Source organism: Poecilia reticulata, chromosome 15 (assembly GCF_904066995.2).
Source record: "Poecilia reticulata chromosome 15, P_reticulata-male-v2, whole genome shotgun sequence".
NCBI lineage: Eukaryota > Metazoa > Chordata > Actinopteri > Cyprinodontiformes > Poeciliidae > Poecilia > Poecilia reticulata.
The window spans coordinates 26,457,665-26,475,045 of record NC_088844.1 but is presented as its reverse complement, the minus strand read 5'-3'; the positions used below and the strand labels follow the sequence as shown (position 1 = coordinate 26,475,045).

At 36.8% G+C, this 17,381-nt stretch overlaps 2 non-coding genes across 2 annotated transcripts; both read right to left on the bottom strand.

Moving 5' to 3' along the window:
* Positions 1-13,875: 13,875 nt before the first annotated feature.
* On the bottom strand, positions 13,876-13,949 carry trnai-aau (transfer RNA isoleucine (anticodon AAU)). The gene has a single exon. It is a non-coding gene; the product is annotated as a tRNA-Ile (tRNA).
* A 166-nt stretch (positions 13,950-14,115) lies between these two features.
* On the bottom strand, positions 14,116-14,189 carry trnai-aau (transfer RNA isoleucine (anticodon AAU)). The gene has a single exon. It is a non-coding gene; the product is annotated as a tRNA-Ile (tRNA).
* Between the last annotated feature and the right edge of the window lie 3,192 nt (positions 14,190-17,381).

The window sequence follows — 17,381 nt, the reverse complement described above, 5'->3', positions numbered from 1 at the left end:
TCAACCAGAACAGCAAGGTGTCTCTTCTAATGTGCATGCTGGGCTTTTATCTGGTTGTGTTTTCTTGGTGGTCTCCATTAACATGCTCCACCTCAAAACAGCATAAAGAAACAGGCTCTGGGATTTTTGCATCAGTCTGAGCAAATCTGTGATTACAGTTGTTACATAGATGTTGTTTTTCAGATTTCTCTCACAGAGCTGTGTGCTTATCAAAAATGAAATAACAAATAAAAATGGATTTTGTGTTCAGTCAGTTTAAAGCCGCGCTGTATGCGATAACCATCAAAGAAAAACACTCTGGGCCTCAAAAGTAACTCAGGGTTCTACATTCCTCCATTTTTGAATCAAATATAGATGTGAGCAACCAGACTTGCATCTGAAATCAGAGGAGCTATGTAGCTAGCATGTTTTATTTCCCACTTTTCTTTCTTGATAAAGCATCGCACTAAAGTTTCGCAGGACAAATGCTAATAATAAGGCTAATAATGAGAATTTTTTCCATCCATTTGTAAACACACTCCTAAATCAAAAGGATATTTCTGCCCACTTATGCTGATGCATCTGATTAGAGGTTTTAAGAAGTTAGAAAGAAAAAAAATGTCTCAGTCTTTCCATGTTGTTGCCAGGTAGGAGCAGAGTAGTGCTTTGGTGTAACAAGGAGGGGATGCTCTTTATTCATGTGTTCACAAGAAAAATGATCACATCAGTGCTCCAGACGTCAAATGTTTGTATCTTTCCATATCAATCATCTTCTCTAATTACCGAGACAGTAAGTAAGTATTTCTTGGAAATACTTACAAAAAAAATAGCAAATATCAGCAACATTATGTCCATTTTCTTTTGCTTTTGCTTTTCTTTTTATGTGATAAACTCAAAAGTAATGCATAATTATACAGATAACAACAAACACCTCATATAAAGTATGGTGTGCATACCTTCTGAGACAATGAACCAATAAACTATCCTTCACTTTCAAGTCTTTGGAAAAAACTGAGCTTTACACAAACACATGAACTACTGAAGAGCTCAAAACCAGAAGCTTAGGATGAAGAGGCTCTAATAACAGAAATGTTTAAGTTTTTCCACAGATTCTGACCTGATTCCTGCTAATCATGTGAAACAAAATACACTGAAGTTTGTGTTTGTAAGTGAAGTGCACTGATTCACTGCATTTCCATGCTAATATCATATTTACCCAGTTGAACTGAGTCAAACAAGAAAATGAGTAAAACAGACAATATGTTGCAACTGATGTCGCAATGTTATCATCGCAAAATTTTCTAATATCATGCATCCCTGATCTAACTCAACTGACTCATTTTGATGTGGATGCTGTACTTTAAGCTTCTCTTAGATGGCAAAGTTCCTCATCCCATTTCTAAGGCTAAAGAAGAAAAACACTGAGGTTAATGGAGTGAGCTAGTTTGTCTGAATCCTGCTAAAAAGAAGCTGAAGCTCTAAGTTACCAAACAATCACCGAGAAATCAGGGGAAAGCCTGGTGGCCAGCTACAAGTACTTTACCACAAGGATTTTCTAGAAAATTTTGGGTCATATGTTACTTGATATCAAATACAGATTTTACTCATCGACATTAAAATGTATTTTTTATGTTCAATAATGTGGTTTTTCAGATTTTTATTTATTTTTTTGTCTGATATTCTTTTTCTCGACCAACTCACAGCATCAAAATATCGTTTCTTAAACGACGGTTTAAGAAGAGTCCAATCAGCATGAAGCCTCCGAGAATGATTGGTCAAACTCGACGTGAATCACGAGCGGTGCTCTTCGCAGATATTTGGAAAATGTTCTGAACGTGGTGCAGGAAGCAGAGCGGGATGACACACCTGCACAAATTTCACCCAAGTGCGTCTCCGGTGCCAGGGTGACCCAAAAAAACGGAGTGAGCTTTTGTTGCAGCAGCAGCAGCACACTTGAATGCAGGATGTATCTGTCAAACTGTCAAATGAAAGCTTTGGCTTTACTTTTACTAATGAAGTGCAGGAGAAAGAGCTGAACAGCAGCTGAAGGGGTGAGGCTGTATTATATCTTCAGGGCAAGATATTAATTCAAAGATTTGGGGACTCATCCAGTGGATCCGTCTTTACGGTGACTGTCAGCTTCCAGGACTAATTCAAGCTGATTGGGAAACCATTTGACAACCTGCTTTGGAGAGCAACATTTTGCATGCGGAGGCAGAGAGGATTGTGGGATGGCAAAGTCAAAGACCAAATTTGTGGAGTCGTGTTTGAAATTTCCAGAGTAGAAAAGCAAACTGAGATTCATGGAGCTCCATGGTGAAGCGGGGTCAAAAAATGTCACTTTGCTAACAAAACATCAACAAAATGTCTTTTGCAGGGAACAATGACAAATAAATCAAAGTAATCTTTAAAAGTTTTACTTTTTTATTGCTAATCTTGTAAAGTCTTTATCTCAGAAATGTTTACTTATATACTTAAAGGTGGTAATGCTTTGTAACTTTATTATTAAGATTTTATATGATAGATCCTAACAAATTAAAGCATAATTGTGAAGCAAAATTAAAATGATACATCGTTTTGTTTTTTTTTTAGGATTTTTTAAATTAAAAATCTGGAAGGTGTGGCATGCATTTTTATTCATCCCCTCAGTCATTAATTTGTGACATTTTGCTGTAGTTGCATCTGTAAACCTGTTGGAATAATCCACCAGCTTCCTGAAACTTTGAATAGAAATACTTTCTCTACTTCATTCGTCTTTGCAAAATAGCTTCTTCTCGTGTTTGTGAACATGCCTTTTTTTCAAGATCAGATTCTCAGTTGGGCTGGGCTTTGACTGGGCCATTCTAACACATGAATTTGATCTAAACCATTGAATTACAGGAGGACAAATACTTGTGCACAAAACACTTCTCAGTTTATTTGTTGTTGAAAACCTTGTATAATTCTTCCTCCATTCTCCCAGTCACATAAAATACAATGAGATTTGTCTGTGTAACATGACAAAAGCTATTGATACTTTTGCTTTAGCTTTGGTATTATGGTAAAATGAATGTAATCTGTGAAACAAAAACAAATCCTTTGTTTGGTGGGTTTTGTTTGCTTCACTTTTCTAAGAAGACGCCTCTTAACTGAGCTCAGAGAAATGCTTTAGCAGTCCCTCTGGTCAGCCTGCGTCTTTAGACGTAAATGTGATTAGGTACGTGTGATCTTTTGCTCTGTCTTAGAAAAACATTGTAACATTGAAGATGATGGTATATATTTAACCTCCCGACCCCACTGAGGGACAAGGGTGTAAGAAAATGGATGGATGGATGAATGGATGGATGGATGGATGGATGGTATATATTTAATGTAATTATATAAATCAATGACAGGCCACCAGTGAAAGTAGAAACCAACTATTTACTATCGGTGAACTGATTTTAAGTCTGAAGGCTGTGAGCTCTTTGTTGTGCCGTTACACAACACATAATTGTTTGCTGCTGTTTGTGTTTAAGATGCTTTGACTTGAGTGATGAATGCAGTTTGGGTGGAAATAGTGTGAAATACAAATCGTTTTTTTAAGGATCGTAAATCAGGAAACTAAAAAGTCAGACCAAGCGTGAAACGACCGGCCAGAAAAAGAAAAATATGGACCAAGAATGTGACTGATAATCCAGTAGGTATACACTGAAGTAATGCTTAAATATCACCAAACACAGGTGAAGCTTTGGAAGAAAGAAACTGAAAGTAGCTGGAAGGACAAACGGAAACAAAATGTTTGTGGGGAAAAGATAAAACCTTTGTCACATTGTTTATCATATAACCACACAGTGCATGCTGGTGTATTGGAAACTGTGTAGCACAATGTCAAATGTGGAAGAATGTAGTTGATTTAGGTGGAATATCAAATCCCGTCACTTCTTTAAAGTGTAAAGTCTGATGCTGTGAATAGTGCGCGTGCATCGGGATGAAGGATCTCAGTGCTCTGCTGCATCAGGATGTGTAACCGTCTTCCTGTTGTTTGTTGATTTTATTCAATAGTTAAAGACCAAATGATTACATGGGAATTAAATTTCAATACTCTATAGTTGCTTTTCCTCTGAAGGGACATTTAAAGGCAGCCATTGTGTTTTTTGAAGATCGGTGGCTTATTACAAAGTTATTCTGAGTTAAAACTGCTTTTTTTTTGGTTTTAGAGCGTAGGCACTGTAAATCTGTCAGAAATGATTTTCCTTTATAATTAAAGTTTGGAGTGCCTGGAGTGCCAGTATGTGATTCCGAAACCAAATAATAAATACAAAAGCATAAAAGACATAAGAGACGATCTCATGTTTTGCCTGTTATATTCCTATTTTAATCATTTGACAGCCCTAATAAAACATTTGCAACTCTTTCATTAACTCGGTTCATTAAAGAAAATTATTAATTCACAGCAACCCTGTGATTAATCAGATTTAAAAAAAAAACAAATGGAGAAATTAAAAGTATGTTTTGAAAAGCTAGAATGTTCAGCTATTCAATTCATATGTATGATTTTATTTTGAAAAAAATGAATCGGATGCCTGAAGTTTTTTTTCTTCATCAGTGGAATCTGGAGAAACAAAAACCATCATCATGTCTCAATTGTGGTTTTCAATCTTCAGGTTTTAATTAACTCTGACTTACTTCAAAGTAACTTTTAAAATCATTAGCTCTGTACTTCCTGTCTGACTAAAATAAAGCCCAGCAGACAGCAGGTCTGCTGAGAGGGAAGCAGAGATGACCTATGAATGTGTCCAGATCGTTCCTTCACCTTCAGCCTGAACAGAACATTAAGAGATCAAACAAACGTGACCCCGACTTCGCGTCTGTGTGTTCTTACAGGAGGGAGAGTTGATGGTAAGGAAAAAGATTTTGGCGACTCATCTGGGACCTTTCTTCAGATGCCAGCCCGTCGAAATGACATTACACGTTTCCCTTTCCCAGTTTATTTTACCTGCCGTCTTATCTGTCACATGAAAGGCCCAGACAACCACCCCCCGCCAGGAGACGAATGATAATTATCGGTTCCTTCCTAGAAATGCACAGGTGAAGTAAATGGACTGGCATTTATTCACATTAGTCTACTGGTCAATCGGGAGAAGATGGTGGCGAGGTCACAGGCAGCTGGATGCAATCTTATTGAAGGTAGAAGAGAAATAAAAGCTGCAAAAGTTCAAATCCTTCCCTTCATCTTGATATTATAAACCTACTATAGTACTGAACTGCTTGGCTTAAAGTTCGGCGCCGAACGTTAATATATCTGTAAAGAAAACTAGAAAGTGGAGCATAATTAAATGTTAAGTCACATGTGTCAAACCGCAGCATTTACTCTTCCTGTAGTTATCTTAATCAGTTTCGCCTTTCACACTTGGAACCTATATAAATGCTAATTGTTCTTTTGTGAATGTGCACAAAGCCAAACATTTGCTGCACATGCTAATGATATGCAACAGTTAACATGAAGCTGCAGCAACCTTTGTGATCACACAAGTAAATGACTTTGGTGCTGTCCTAACCTTTTAGCATTGTGCTGAGTCAGAGAGCAAGGCATTACGCCGATCATTAGCCGTATTGTGATGAGTATCGTACAAGTGGGTTTCCAATGTTGCTGCGCAGCTTTGACCTTTCCACACTGCTCTGTAAATGTCGGATCACTTCCAGGTATGAGGAAAAGCTTTTTCACATCTCGCTTCCTGACACCTTGCACATGTTTAACACTGGTACGCTGCATGCTAACGAGTCTTTAAAGCTCACTTCAGCCCAGATTGAGACCACCCTACATTATCCACAACCCTTCATGTCGTGGCTGGAAACCTTATTTTATTATAAAGGTAGTCTGTGAACTGCCTTCATAATCAAGGCAGCTCTTTTTTCTGAGCTTTTGTGTCCAACAAAAGCTGCAATGGTGGAATTATAACGTCACTAAGATGTTTGTCCAAATCACAGTCTGTGCAAACAGCAAAGGCTTGTAATGCTGTATTATGTAATAATGTAATAAAATCAGGCTTTCGTCAATGTAAAATATAATAAAATCCTTGAAAGTCTGAGATTAATCCGAGAAAAACATTTTTGAAAACATTTTTGACTTTTGAAACTCAAATTTCCAAGAATTTTTTTAATTTCTGAGATTAATAAAACATTTTCAGCATTATATTATTCTCTAGCCACTTTTCACACTCAGAAATTTCCTTTGCTTTTCAATAAAATTTCCAAGATTGATCTCAATCAATCTCAGGCAGAGATTTACTCTTTTTTTATTGCAATTTTCTGCATTGTGGTTCTTTTTGAATTTCTTTTGTCCTCTTGCTTTTTGAGAATCAACAATTGTTTGTTTAACTTGAACTATTTTTGAGACTATGCTTTCTCAATTCAGAGTTAAATCTCTTGGTGCTTATACTGGATCTGAATTAGGAGAAAACATCCAGTGGGAACTAATTTTGCAAGCCTAAAGCTTTTCAAAATTAAAGCACATCACCGTGCAACAGCTGTTTATTGGGCTAATAATGTTGACCTGGTAGCTTTTTGTTTTTGTGGAATGATGCCACTCATGTGTGCAAGGTAAAATAATGAGAGAAATGATCACAGTTGGGGCTATAATTTTGTCCTGAAATGTAATTTACCAAGGCAGGGAAGGTGAAATCAATGATTAGATAAATGTTAGCCTCCTGTGTGGCTGTGATGAGCATCTCTGTGTTTCTAAATGAGCGTGGTGGCCTGAGGTGAGGAGGGCGATGGAGCAGCTGGCTGTCTGTTGGGACCTTAACTGCCTCTGGAAATCCAGACTGGATGCCTCTTGATGCATGTCTCCGGCTGCAGTCACTTCCAAGAAATTCACTCTCCCTTACAAAGTGTTTTGGGAATAAATGCTCAATATCTACATGGAGTCTCATGTTGCATAATCGCTAATTTCACCAAACCAAGATTATTTGAACTTGGTTTGAGCCTTGTTGTTCTCATTTTGTTATATTATTCCAATATTTTCGTCTGCAGATGAGGGAGTAAAACTAGCTTTCCACAGAAACCTGTCAAACAAGCGAATGTTTGGCTCTTTTATGTCAACAAAATGCACCTGGGACACAGTTACAACACAGTACAAGCAAAGATCGCAACGCCTTCCCTTTCCCTCAGTCAGTCGTGCTGCAAATTTCAGATCAAGCTCTAATCATGTCAAGAGGGCAGAGCGAAGGGCGAGCGAGGCGAAGACGGAGCTTCTGGAACGGGGCCAGTCTCAGCTGTTTGCCTGAAGACTTGTGAGAGGAGGGAGATGTTTATCTGTCAGCGCTGAGAAAAACCAAGTGTCACCTCCAAAACACTCTTCCTGTGACTGCGGCCACATGGGGACCGAGAAGACACGATGTTCTTCACCTCCTCCTTCTGTGTTACGCAACGTGACCTACTTCGTTCGGGTCGTTTAAATGAGGGAAGGCCACTACTTGCAACAGGTTACGCTAGGAGCTCTGTGAATTTGAATTTAACCTTTTGACCCTTTGCGTAGAAGAAAGGAAGGATAAATGCACAGCATATGAACAAGTTTCATTCAGAAGGAGAAATAAAAAGCTTTCAATTAGTCCAGAACAATCCCTCTGCTGCCGTGCTCATTCAATTTGTGAATAGAAAAGAGGAACAAAATCAGAGCACAGCTAATTGAAAGCTGTAGTAAGGACTTTTTACAAAAATAAGTATTTTACATATCTCTTAAAAGTGTCACCATGTTGTGACAGATGAATACAAGGCAGGTAATCTGTGAAGAGGTCAATGATAACTGGCGTTAGCATTCATGGCAGACTACATTGTGGTTGAGCACAAGAGTGATTGACAGCACTAAGATCCTCCCCCTGGCTCTGACTGGTTGTTTCTGACTGAGTGGTGTATTTCTGCAGTTAGAACTGGAAGCACTGGGAGAAGGCAGAGGAGCATGAGTTTACTGTCTTACTCTGACACGACATAATGACAATTTTGACAAATATATATAAAAAAAAAAAAATTCATAAAGACAGACTGCAGGTTTAATTGTGTAAATGCTAAGAAGCTAAAATTTATGCTTCTGAACTTTTCTGCTAAAAGTTTTTTTTATTTGTTTTTTTAGCAAGTCAACTTCTTTGCTTTTCCAGAATGTCTTCATTTTTTACTATTCAAAAGAGGGCTTTGCGTTGATTTTAGCTTTTTTGTAGCTATATGTTCAGCTTAAAGTTTTTGTATTTATATTAATCAGCTGACAATTTTTCTTTTCTTTCTAATGTTCTCATTATTTACATTTCAGCAAGTTTTTTGTTGAATTTTCTCTCATTCAAGTCGCTTGAAAAGCTCTCGGCACATAAGAAGCGGCATTCAGTTTTTATCATTGCCTAATCTGGAACAAACTTCCAGAAAACAGAAAAACTGCTGAAACACTGAGTTCACTATTATTAAAATAGACACAATAAGAGAGTTTGAAAATAATATTTTAAATTACATGCCAGCTGTAGATGCAGGACAAGTTTAAGACTGACCCACAATCCAAGAGACTCTAAATGAAACACACTTCACTGACCACTAGGAGGAAACTAAAAACTGGAGAGGAGATGAAGGTCAATCCTCAGAAAGATTCAGTTACTGTGCTGTTAATCTTCCACATAAAAACCAATAAAAAAAATTATAGCATCAAACATAAAATAAAGTTTGTAGGGGGAGAAAAACTGATGAGACATAAAATCCTAAAAACGAATAACTTCACACATAACCATCTCCTGTCCTGACAGAAAATAGTCCAAAAAAACAAGAAATATCAACATTACCACAGTACATGGCAGTGTAAATATGAAGGAATTAGCACAGTAGCTAAATGTTATCCCTGTTTAAAACAAAACACCTCCTTGTGCAATTCACAGGAAAGAGAACAGTACATATAGTTCTATTAATAGAAGAAGAAAACGATCTAAAATTACGATACAAGATGCTCAGCACTAAGCACTGGAAGACATGAATGGGTACATTTGCAGTCACAAATCAAACCAAGAAGAAATACAATCTTAACAGTTACAGCAACTAAAGAAGATAAATAATAAATCTTGAAAGTGTAAGAATATACCTAAACCACAAGTAGACATTTTACTAAGATTAGATTACATTTAGGAAACAAAACACTTACTAGAGCGGCAAAGTGGGAAAAAAATCAAAATGCCACATGCTGTGCAGCCACCTTTGTATTAAAATCACACCAGGAAGTGGGCGGGGCTTATGTCTGTCTGGAGGTAGACTGTTAAATGTGATGAACTAAAACCTATATAACATTCTAACTTTACTTTTAGTGCACTATCTTGGTTTTTATGGGCCACAACCAACCCTAACTAGAAAGATTGTCTGGATCGTGTCCTTATGACACAATCCAGTATGTCGTCTGTACCTGCTTCTCATTGCAGGGTTGCATCGTTAGCTTCAATCCTTGATTTCTTCTCAACATGACCTGCATCCAGTCTCACTGTAAGGAGCTACAGAAACATCAGCCGCCTGACAGATTGGTAAAATGGGCAAAGATCCATGTTAGAGGTTGAAGAGAACAGCTTAAAGGCTAATGAGCCAGTCAAGTGAATATCCCTTAGAAAAATATGTCATGAGTGCCTCTCATCTCACTGATCTGTGTAACTGAAATCTGCTCTTACTCTTTCTTAGACGAACATCCTGCCTGGACTCAATAGACTAAGTCGGCATGATCTAATTTGTCAGATAATTTATTAAACATTTCACATCACTCAATTTGACATCAAACCAGCTCTGGTGAATCCCTGGGAAAACACCAGCATGGCAATTAGATGAACTACCTAATACATCTATTTTTTACTAATGTAACAGGAGTTTTAGATTGTAATAAATGTTCCTTATTCTCTTGTTTCAGTGACAAACTGAGAAAGATGTAAGCTATCCATAGTTCCTTTTGGCTTCAATCTGTGGATTCAACAGAGGATAAAACCTGTTTTAAAGCAAAAACAGGAAGTTCAGTTGTTAGAATCCAGGCAGACTTTAATTAAACATTGGTGACACTCGCCTCATTCTACATATAAATCTAAAGGTTTAAAATGAGGAAAAAGAATCATCAATGTTTCAGTTCATGCATATAAGCAATAACTGGCCACTCTAAGCAGATTTTTCAGCCCCAGTGATGGACTGATGTGCTACCGAGGACGACTTAGACGTTATTGTGGGTTATTTTGTGACCTCCTGTATGAACTCTTGAGGTAAATCCAGTAGGGAAAATTCACTACTTTTCTCTCCATGTGTGGATAAGCTTTTGCTGTGGTTTGCTGGAGTCCAAAACACATAAGGGTCCATTTACACCAGCCGTGACTAGTCCCCTTTATCTGAACTCTAATTCGTCGTTTTTCTAGAAAGTCTGGTTCGTTTGGGGAGGTGTGAATGGACAATCAAACTCTGATGTCGACCAACAAAGTAAAGTCTGGTACGCTCACAAACTTCAGCCTTGGTTCAGTTGAAGTGAACTCTGGTGCAGTTTGAACGCGTATGTGAACACCAAGCAGACTGGAGACCAGGAAATGGACTACATTAAAGGACATTCTAGGAAAAAAACAAGCAAAGCAAACTTGAGTCTGACGCTAGAGGGAGAAATAGCTTTACCAAAAACAAGAGAAACCTTTCAACTGCTAAAATTTGAAACCAGTCCATTTTTGTTTACATTTTGTGAAATGGGAAGTTGTGCTCAGTGTCTTCTTCAGAGGTTTTGTGTTGTCGGGGTGAACAGGTCTTTTTAAAGGTGCAGCGTGAGAGCAAACTGCAGCAGCTGAAAGTGCTTTTGATCCTCAACCAAACTGAATCTACCGGAGTACGACGTGTGAAAACACCTTTAGAAATTTCGCTATAACCTTTAAATCTGATTGAGATGCTGATGCACGACCTTGAACTGCCTTTCATTCTCTTAAACCTGGTTTATGAGTTCTGCAGACGTTTTAAAAACAATTTGAAAGCCATTTTGTTTTACAAGGCTCTTGTCATTTTATTGTTCTTTTATATGCTTGTTTTTATATTATATGTGATTTATGACGTATAGCGCTTTGCCTGCTAAATAAAAGTAATTCTGCAAACAAGAGGGAGCTAAAATTCTTCTTCTGTGGCGTAAAAGACTGCCCACCATCATATGATCATTATTTAAATGATTAAAAAAAAATCCATGCAGGTTATCTTTGCTTCAGAATAAAATTTGATTGATTGACCTGAGAAATTTAAGTTTGGCCCACCAAAAGCAAAAATAAAAGAATAAGTACATGCATGCAAATACACTCCTGGTTTACATTGAAAATACAATTAAAAGTATGGTTAATTTTTCTATAAGTGGGGTTTTGAGATGCAATTAGAAGTTGTAAGTATCTTACCAAACATTAGAGCAATTTTAGTCTAGAAAGTAATGGGGGGGAAATGATGGAGTCAAGATAGATGTATTCATAAGACAGCTGGTTTTAGATTAAATGTGCACAAACCACTGCTTGTCCTTCATTTGTTATGCAGATTTATTTATTTTTTTACTTATTCACACAGCACAAGGTCATGCCTGTCTGTTTCCTCTGGCCTCTGCATTCCTTTAAACTGTATTCAGATTGAACACGTGGTATTAGGTCATAAAATGCAGTTGTGACCTGTTACATAAAAGCATGATGGCTGTTGGGAAATGCTGCAGCTGTTTTATCACATGATACACAAACTTCTTGAGTTTAAAATGAATTCAATTTATTTAAATTAAATAAAAGTATTATATTTGTGGCTGTGTTGGAGCTCTTTCACCAGGTTCATGCGTCCAAGGCATTACAGTAGGAACAGTGGTGCTTTTGTTTGCTGGTCTTGCAGGTCATCTGTGATGAATTGTTGTTTTGTAATGAATTGACCTGCTCCTCAACAGGTCACCAACTAATTCTTAATGTGTTGAGACCCCTGGTGAAGATATGTAACAAGCCTTGAAATACATGTATATTTTTTGCAATAGGGATTTTTTTTCAGAGTAATATTTGTTGTTGCTTCTGCAACCCCATTTTGCCAATTCTACCCAGAACTCCAGCTTTAGCTTCACCTGATTAGCATAAATGAAACATTTTATTGCCTAAAACATTTTTTCGAATTGGATTACTTGTATATTTTCACTTTTTTTAATGCAAATTTTTGATTAACTGTCAGAATGAAATTAATAACTACTAAAATAACCATTAGCTAATTTATTGTAGTAAGCTCTTATCACTATCCTCACTGGCAAGAAAATCACTGGTTCTCCTGTCACATTTCCAGTTATTTCAGCCTTTTATATTATTCTTATAATTCTGCAAGTTCCGCTGAGAAATTGTCTTAAAGCAATTTCCTGACTTTTGAAGATAAACACAAACCTTCTTTACTTGAACAGGATGTTTGTCTATCTTTCACATTTTTAAGGTGACTTATTACGCTTCCCTGAACAGGTTAGGGCAGGTTTATGGTCTACACAAAATCATTCCTAGATAAGAAGATTTTAGTCTTTCAGTTCTGCCTATTTTGAGCTCTTTTAGAGCGTCCTATCACTTTAAATCCAAATAGTTTGCTGTTGGCCACACTGCCAACTCAACGTTTACACTCGCACATAAAAATGGCTGCTAACAGATGCAAAATTATGCAACTGTACATCTTTGAAAAGCAAAAGTAGAGCTTCCTGTACAACCAGTAAGAATAGACCAACTGATTTGTGAATGCAAAGTCAACAACAGAACACTTGTCTTTTCCAGCAGCCATTGTACAGCGCAGACAGTGGTAAAACCAGCTAACCAAACATCCTGGCACTCTCTTTGGGTTGCTAGGTAACAGCACAGTGTTCATTCAATGTGACTTAACAATCAGGAGGTTTTTGAAACGACTCAGCTTCCGGACATCTAAAAACATTTTCAAAAGAAGCATTTGAGACTCAAATGGAAGTAAAAAAGTTCTAAATTGTTTACTTTGAGATGATGAAATTATATTATAGTGTTTGAGCTTTTTACACATACTTTTGCAAATGTGGAAATAAATACTATTCTAATTACCAATCAGTGGAACGAACCATTCATCCCTACGTTGCAGCAGTGAGATGAGCTGGCGTTGCAGCTCAACCTGGAATCTGTCTGATGAATATAGCCTGTTCTTTTTTTCAAGGCAGAACCAGGCACACCAGCCTCATGTGAATTCATCAGAACAGAGGATTGGGAGTACACCGTCCCACCACCCCCACCCAGAAGTGACAGCTTTTCCAAAGTGAATCACTAAATGGGTGGTGAGCAGGAGCCTCAGGGGAGCGTGTCGTGAGTGGAGCTCCTGCAGCTCCTGTAACAGAGGGTCACCTAGATGAGGAAATTCAATCTAAACCATGACAGCGTTTTACAGTAAAGTGGGGATAACAGGCAGTATAAAGCTGCATGCATAGCTGCGCTTGTAAAGAAAAAGCCTGATGGGGCCCAGAGGGCGAGTGAGAGCAGATTAATGGGGCTTCTGTTTGATTTCTGCTGAGACTCCTGAGTTTTCCACCTGCACTCCTTCATTGTTTTCAGCAAGTAAACAGAACAACATGTAACCAGTCCAAGTTTGTTAGGATCAAACTTCGGACATTTTTGTATCCCTAAAAAGGACGAGTCAAAGGAAAGTTAAAAGAAAGAAAACAAATTCTCTCCTCCAAATAATACTAAGAGGAATTAAATGTGCAACCATTCAGGTTGTTGAAATCAGAAACTATTAATTGTCCCGTTTTGGGAAGCGAGAAGAACAACCTGGACACAATATTTTTTGCACAGATAACAATTACTTCATATGCAGATAACAATCAGCACAGGAAATGGCTGCAGCAGCTGCTGCCTCTTGTGGTGATGGACATTAGAAATTCAAGAATGATGTGTTACTGTTATTAAGACTTCAGATGTGAGTTGGCCACTGTGGGGATTGAACCCATGACCTTGGCGTTATTAGCATCACGCTCTGACCAGCTGAGCTAATCGGCTACACACACTGGTCTCTTTCCATGGATTTAAGAAATACGTAGTTGATCTTAACAATGAATTGAAGAAAAGTGCTCATATTCTAATGGTTTTCAAAATCCATATGTGTAATATTTGACTTGTCAGGCTTTTATTATGTGTTGCTTTTTCTAAGACTTCAGATGAGCGTTGTCAGGTGTGGGGATTGAACCCATGACCTTGGCGTTATTAGCAACATGCTCTGACCAGCTGAGCTAACCGGCCACATAAACTGCTTTGATTCCATGGATTTAAGAAATATGTCTTTGATCTTAAGTGAATTGAAGAAAAGTGCGTATATTCTAATGGTTTTCAATATCAATATGCATAATAGTTTATTTTTCAGCAATTAATGATGTTGATGTATTGATATTATTTCCCAGCAGTTTTTAGTTTGAAGTGTTGATTTTATTTAAAAAATAAAAGCCTGATTTGATTGATAGATAGATGATAGATAGATAGATAGATAGATAGATAGATAGATAGATAGATAGATAGATAGATAGATAGATAGATAGATAGATAGATAGATAGATAGATAGATAGATAGATAGATAGATAGATAGATAGATAGATAGATAGATAGATAGATAGATAGATAGATAGATAGATAGATAGATAGATAGATAGATAGATAGATAGATAGATAGATAGATAGATAGATAGATAGATAGATAGATAGATAGATAGATAGATATTATCTGGCATGATGTTCCCTGATCTCATTAGTCATCAGCACAAGATCAGTCTGACTAAAATGAATCATGTTATCTCAAACTGATTACATTTTTATTAAAATTAAGTTGTTGAATTTCTCGTTTATCCAACATGATTTTATCACGTTTGAAACATTAAATTATTGTGTTAAATGTACATGATATGTTTTGTTAATGTAATAACCTCCTAAGTCAATTTTTTTGAGTGTATGTTGATGACCTTCCGTATGACTTGGACAAAAGCTTTAACTTAAGAAAAAAATGGTTTGTGTCTTTATAATCAGTGTATCTATCTGACTTCAACTGTATGTGAAATGTTTAATAGTTCTTTTATTAAATAGAGTGAAGTGATTTTTGACATCTAGGACTTTTAGTATGCTACTTATTATTGTTTTGCACTATGAATTAGAGATAAATAGAGATAAATGCTTTGATAGTTGTGAATATCCTTGCATTCATTTTCTGACTGACATGAATTTTCTAGTTTTGATTTTGATGGATAAGCAGAACTTTTAAAGATTTCAGCATGTTCTGGATCTGTGATGGAAACTAATAAGGCTTTGTTTCTTGCTGACTCTGTATTTTATTAAGTTATTCTGTATGTATTCGCTGATAAAGTTGAGCATATTCTTATTAAAATACTGCAGCTGAAGTCTTTCTCTTACTTTTTCCTCAGCTCTGAAAGGCTTACTGACACCAAAAGTCGCAGAAAGAGACTGAAAGGAAGCTGGGTCACCGTTTGGTCACAATCTCATCCTGCTTTTACTCTCCCAATCAGTTCTGCAGCTGATGCTAGAAATTAGTCTGAATGGTTGCACGGTCCATGTCTCTGAACAATGCCTTCATTTGTAGCCATTTTTATGATTAGAGATTTACCCGTCAGACATGACGGATGTGGTTCTGGCCTCATTTCGCTCCACACTTACGAACAATCCTCCCATTCTGAAATTTTCTCTTCATCCACCGTGAGATCACACAATTTGAGATCATCAGGAGCTCGAAGGTAATGAGAACATCAGAGAACAGGTTTGTGTCCTTGAAAGGGGTTGTTATCATTTCCAAACCATTATTCTACTCAGAAAGCTCCTAATAAACTAACCATGACTCCTAATGACCAACAGAAAAAGTCAGCATAAAATGTGCTAATTTGCAGAATTTATTTGTAAAAGTATTAAATAAAAACATGTTGACAAGACTCCACAACTCATAATTACTTATATATTCAATTCAGTTGAAAAAGGCTTTTTTAAATACAGTCATAGTGAAAGAAAATTGCACCCTCTTTTTTAATTCTTTTGGTGAGGAGATAATAATAATCTTCCCAAAATAATAAAAAATACAGAGTGTTGATTGAACAGGATTAAAAATTGAAGGTGTCATCATTAGTGAAATCGCTTCTTCAAAAGCAGAAACTGTCACCTCCAGGGAATATGGACTGAAAATATTTATCACAAAATCTTGTGGTATGATTGTCTTGATGATAAAAGTGATTTAAAAGAAACTATTCATAACTTCTTTGTGCAAAAATCACAGCCCCAAAAACACTGAAAAACTACCCAATAGAAAGCTTAAAGAAGTGTAATTCATATTGATATTTTTTAATTTATTGATGTTCACTAATAGAAAAGAGTAAATATTAATTCTGACAATGCTGTCAGTTTTGTTGATTTAAAAAAAAAACATCATTAAGTGGAATTTATCCTTCTCCCAATAAATCAAACTTCTTACTATAAATGATTTTTCACAGCAAACGCGAAGACAGAAGAGTGGAAGAGTTATGAGTTTATCCAGGACTTGAGTCAAATGTGAGATCAATAAGAACAGCAATTTTTATTTGAGAAAAAATGTAGAAAACTCACATTTTACTTCTAATTCTATATACTTTTTTCTGGCCCATCAAATAATATAGTGCTTGCAAGCCATGAGCACACAGCTCTTCTGATTTTATCTTGAATAAAACCTCTTTGTGCTTTTGTGCACTCGAGGCTAGATTTAAATAAACAATTTTGATATGTGAAACTGTAGAAATGAACCACCAGTGTGTGCTTTCCTTCTTACCACGACCGTATGTCTTCATTTGAAGCCTGACGTGACGCTTCTACCTTGGCAGCATTTTTCAACAACCCTGTCAGGTTTTCTGAAGTTCAGCGATGGATTTAATGAAACGGAGCAGTGATGAGAACCTTCTGCTCCTAACTCTGCTGCTGAACGTTTCAACCAGTTCATCTCCATTAGGGAGCAAATGAGTTGTCCAACACCACGGGGAAAAATGTTGCTCTGCCCTCCAGAGGGACAACTACAGTAAGTAATTACTGAAACCTTTAAATCCCATTTAAACACAATAATTAAACCATTTAGTTCTGCTTACTGTATTAATTATGATGCCACATGTGGACAGTGGCATAGTGGAGAATGCATGTCTGCACTAAAATTAACATTCTTTGCTAAACAAGAATCAGTTGTGTGCTTTGGGGTTTAGCAGAAGTTTAAAAAATAGCTAAAGGCTAAACCGCTAAACAAATAAAAAGACATTTAGCAGACACTAGTGCTAAACCACTAAACTGTTAAACTGCAAAGCCGCTAAACCGCATCACAAATCTTCATCTCCTTCCTGTTGATGACTGGTGTGAGATTCGCAAATAGCAAAGTCCTCAGTTTCAGTTTAGGCATCTGATTTTTCTACATATTATCACTTTAAAGT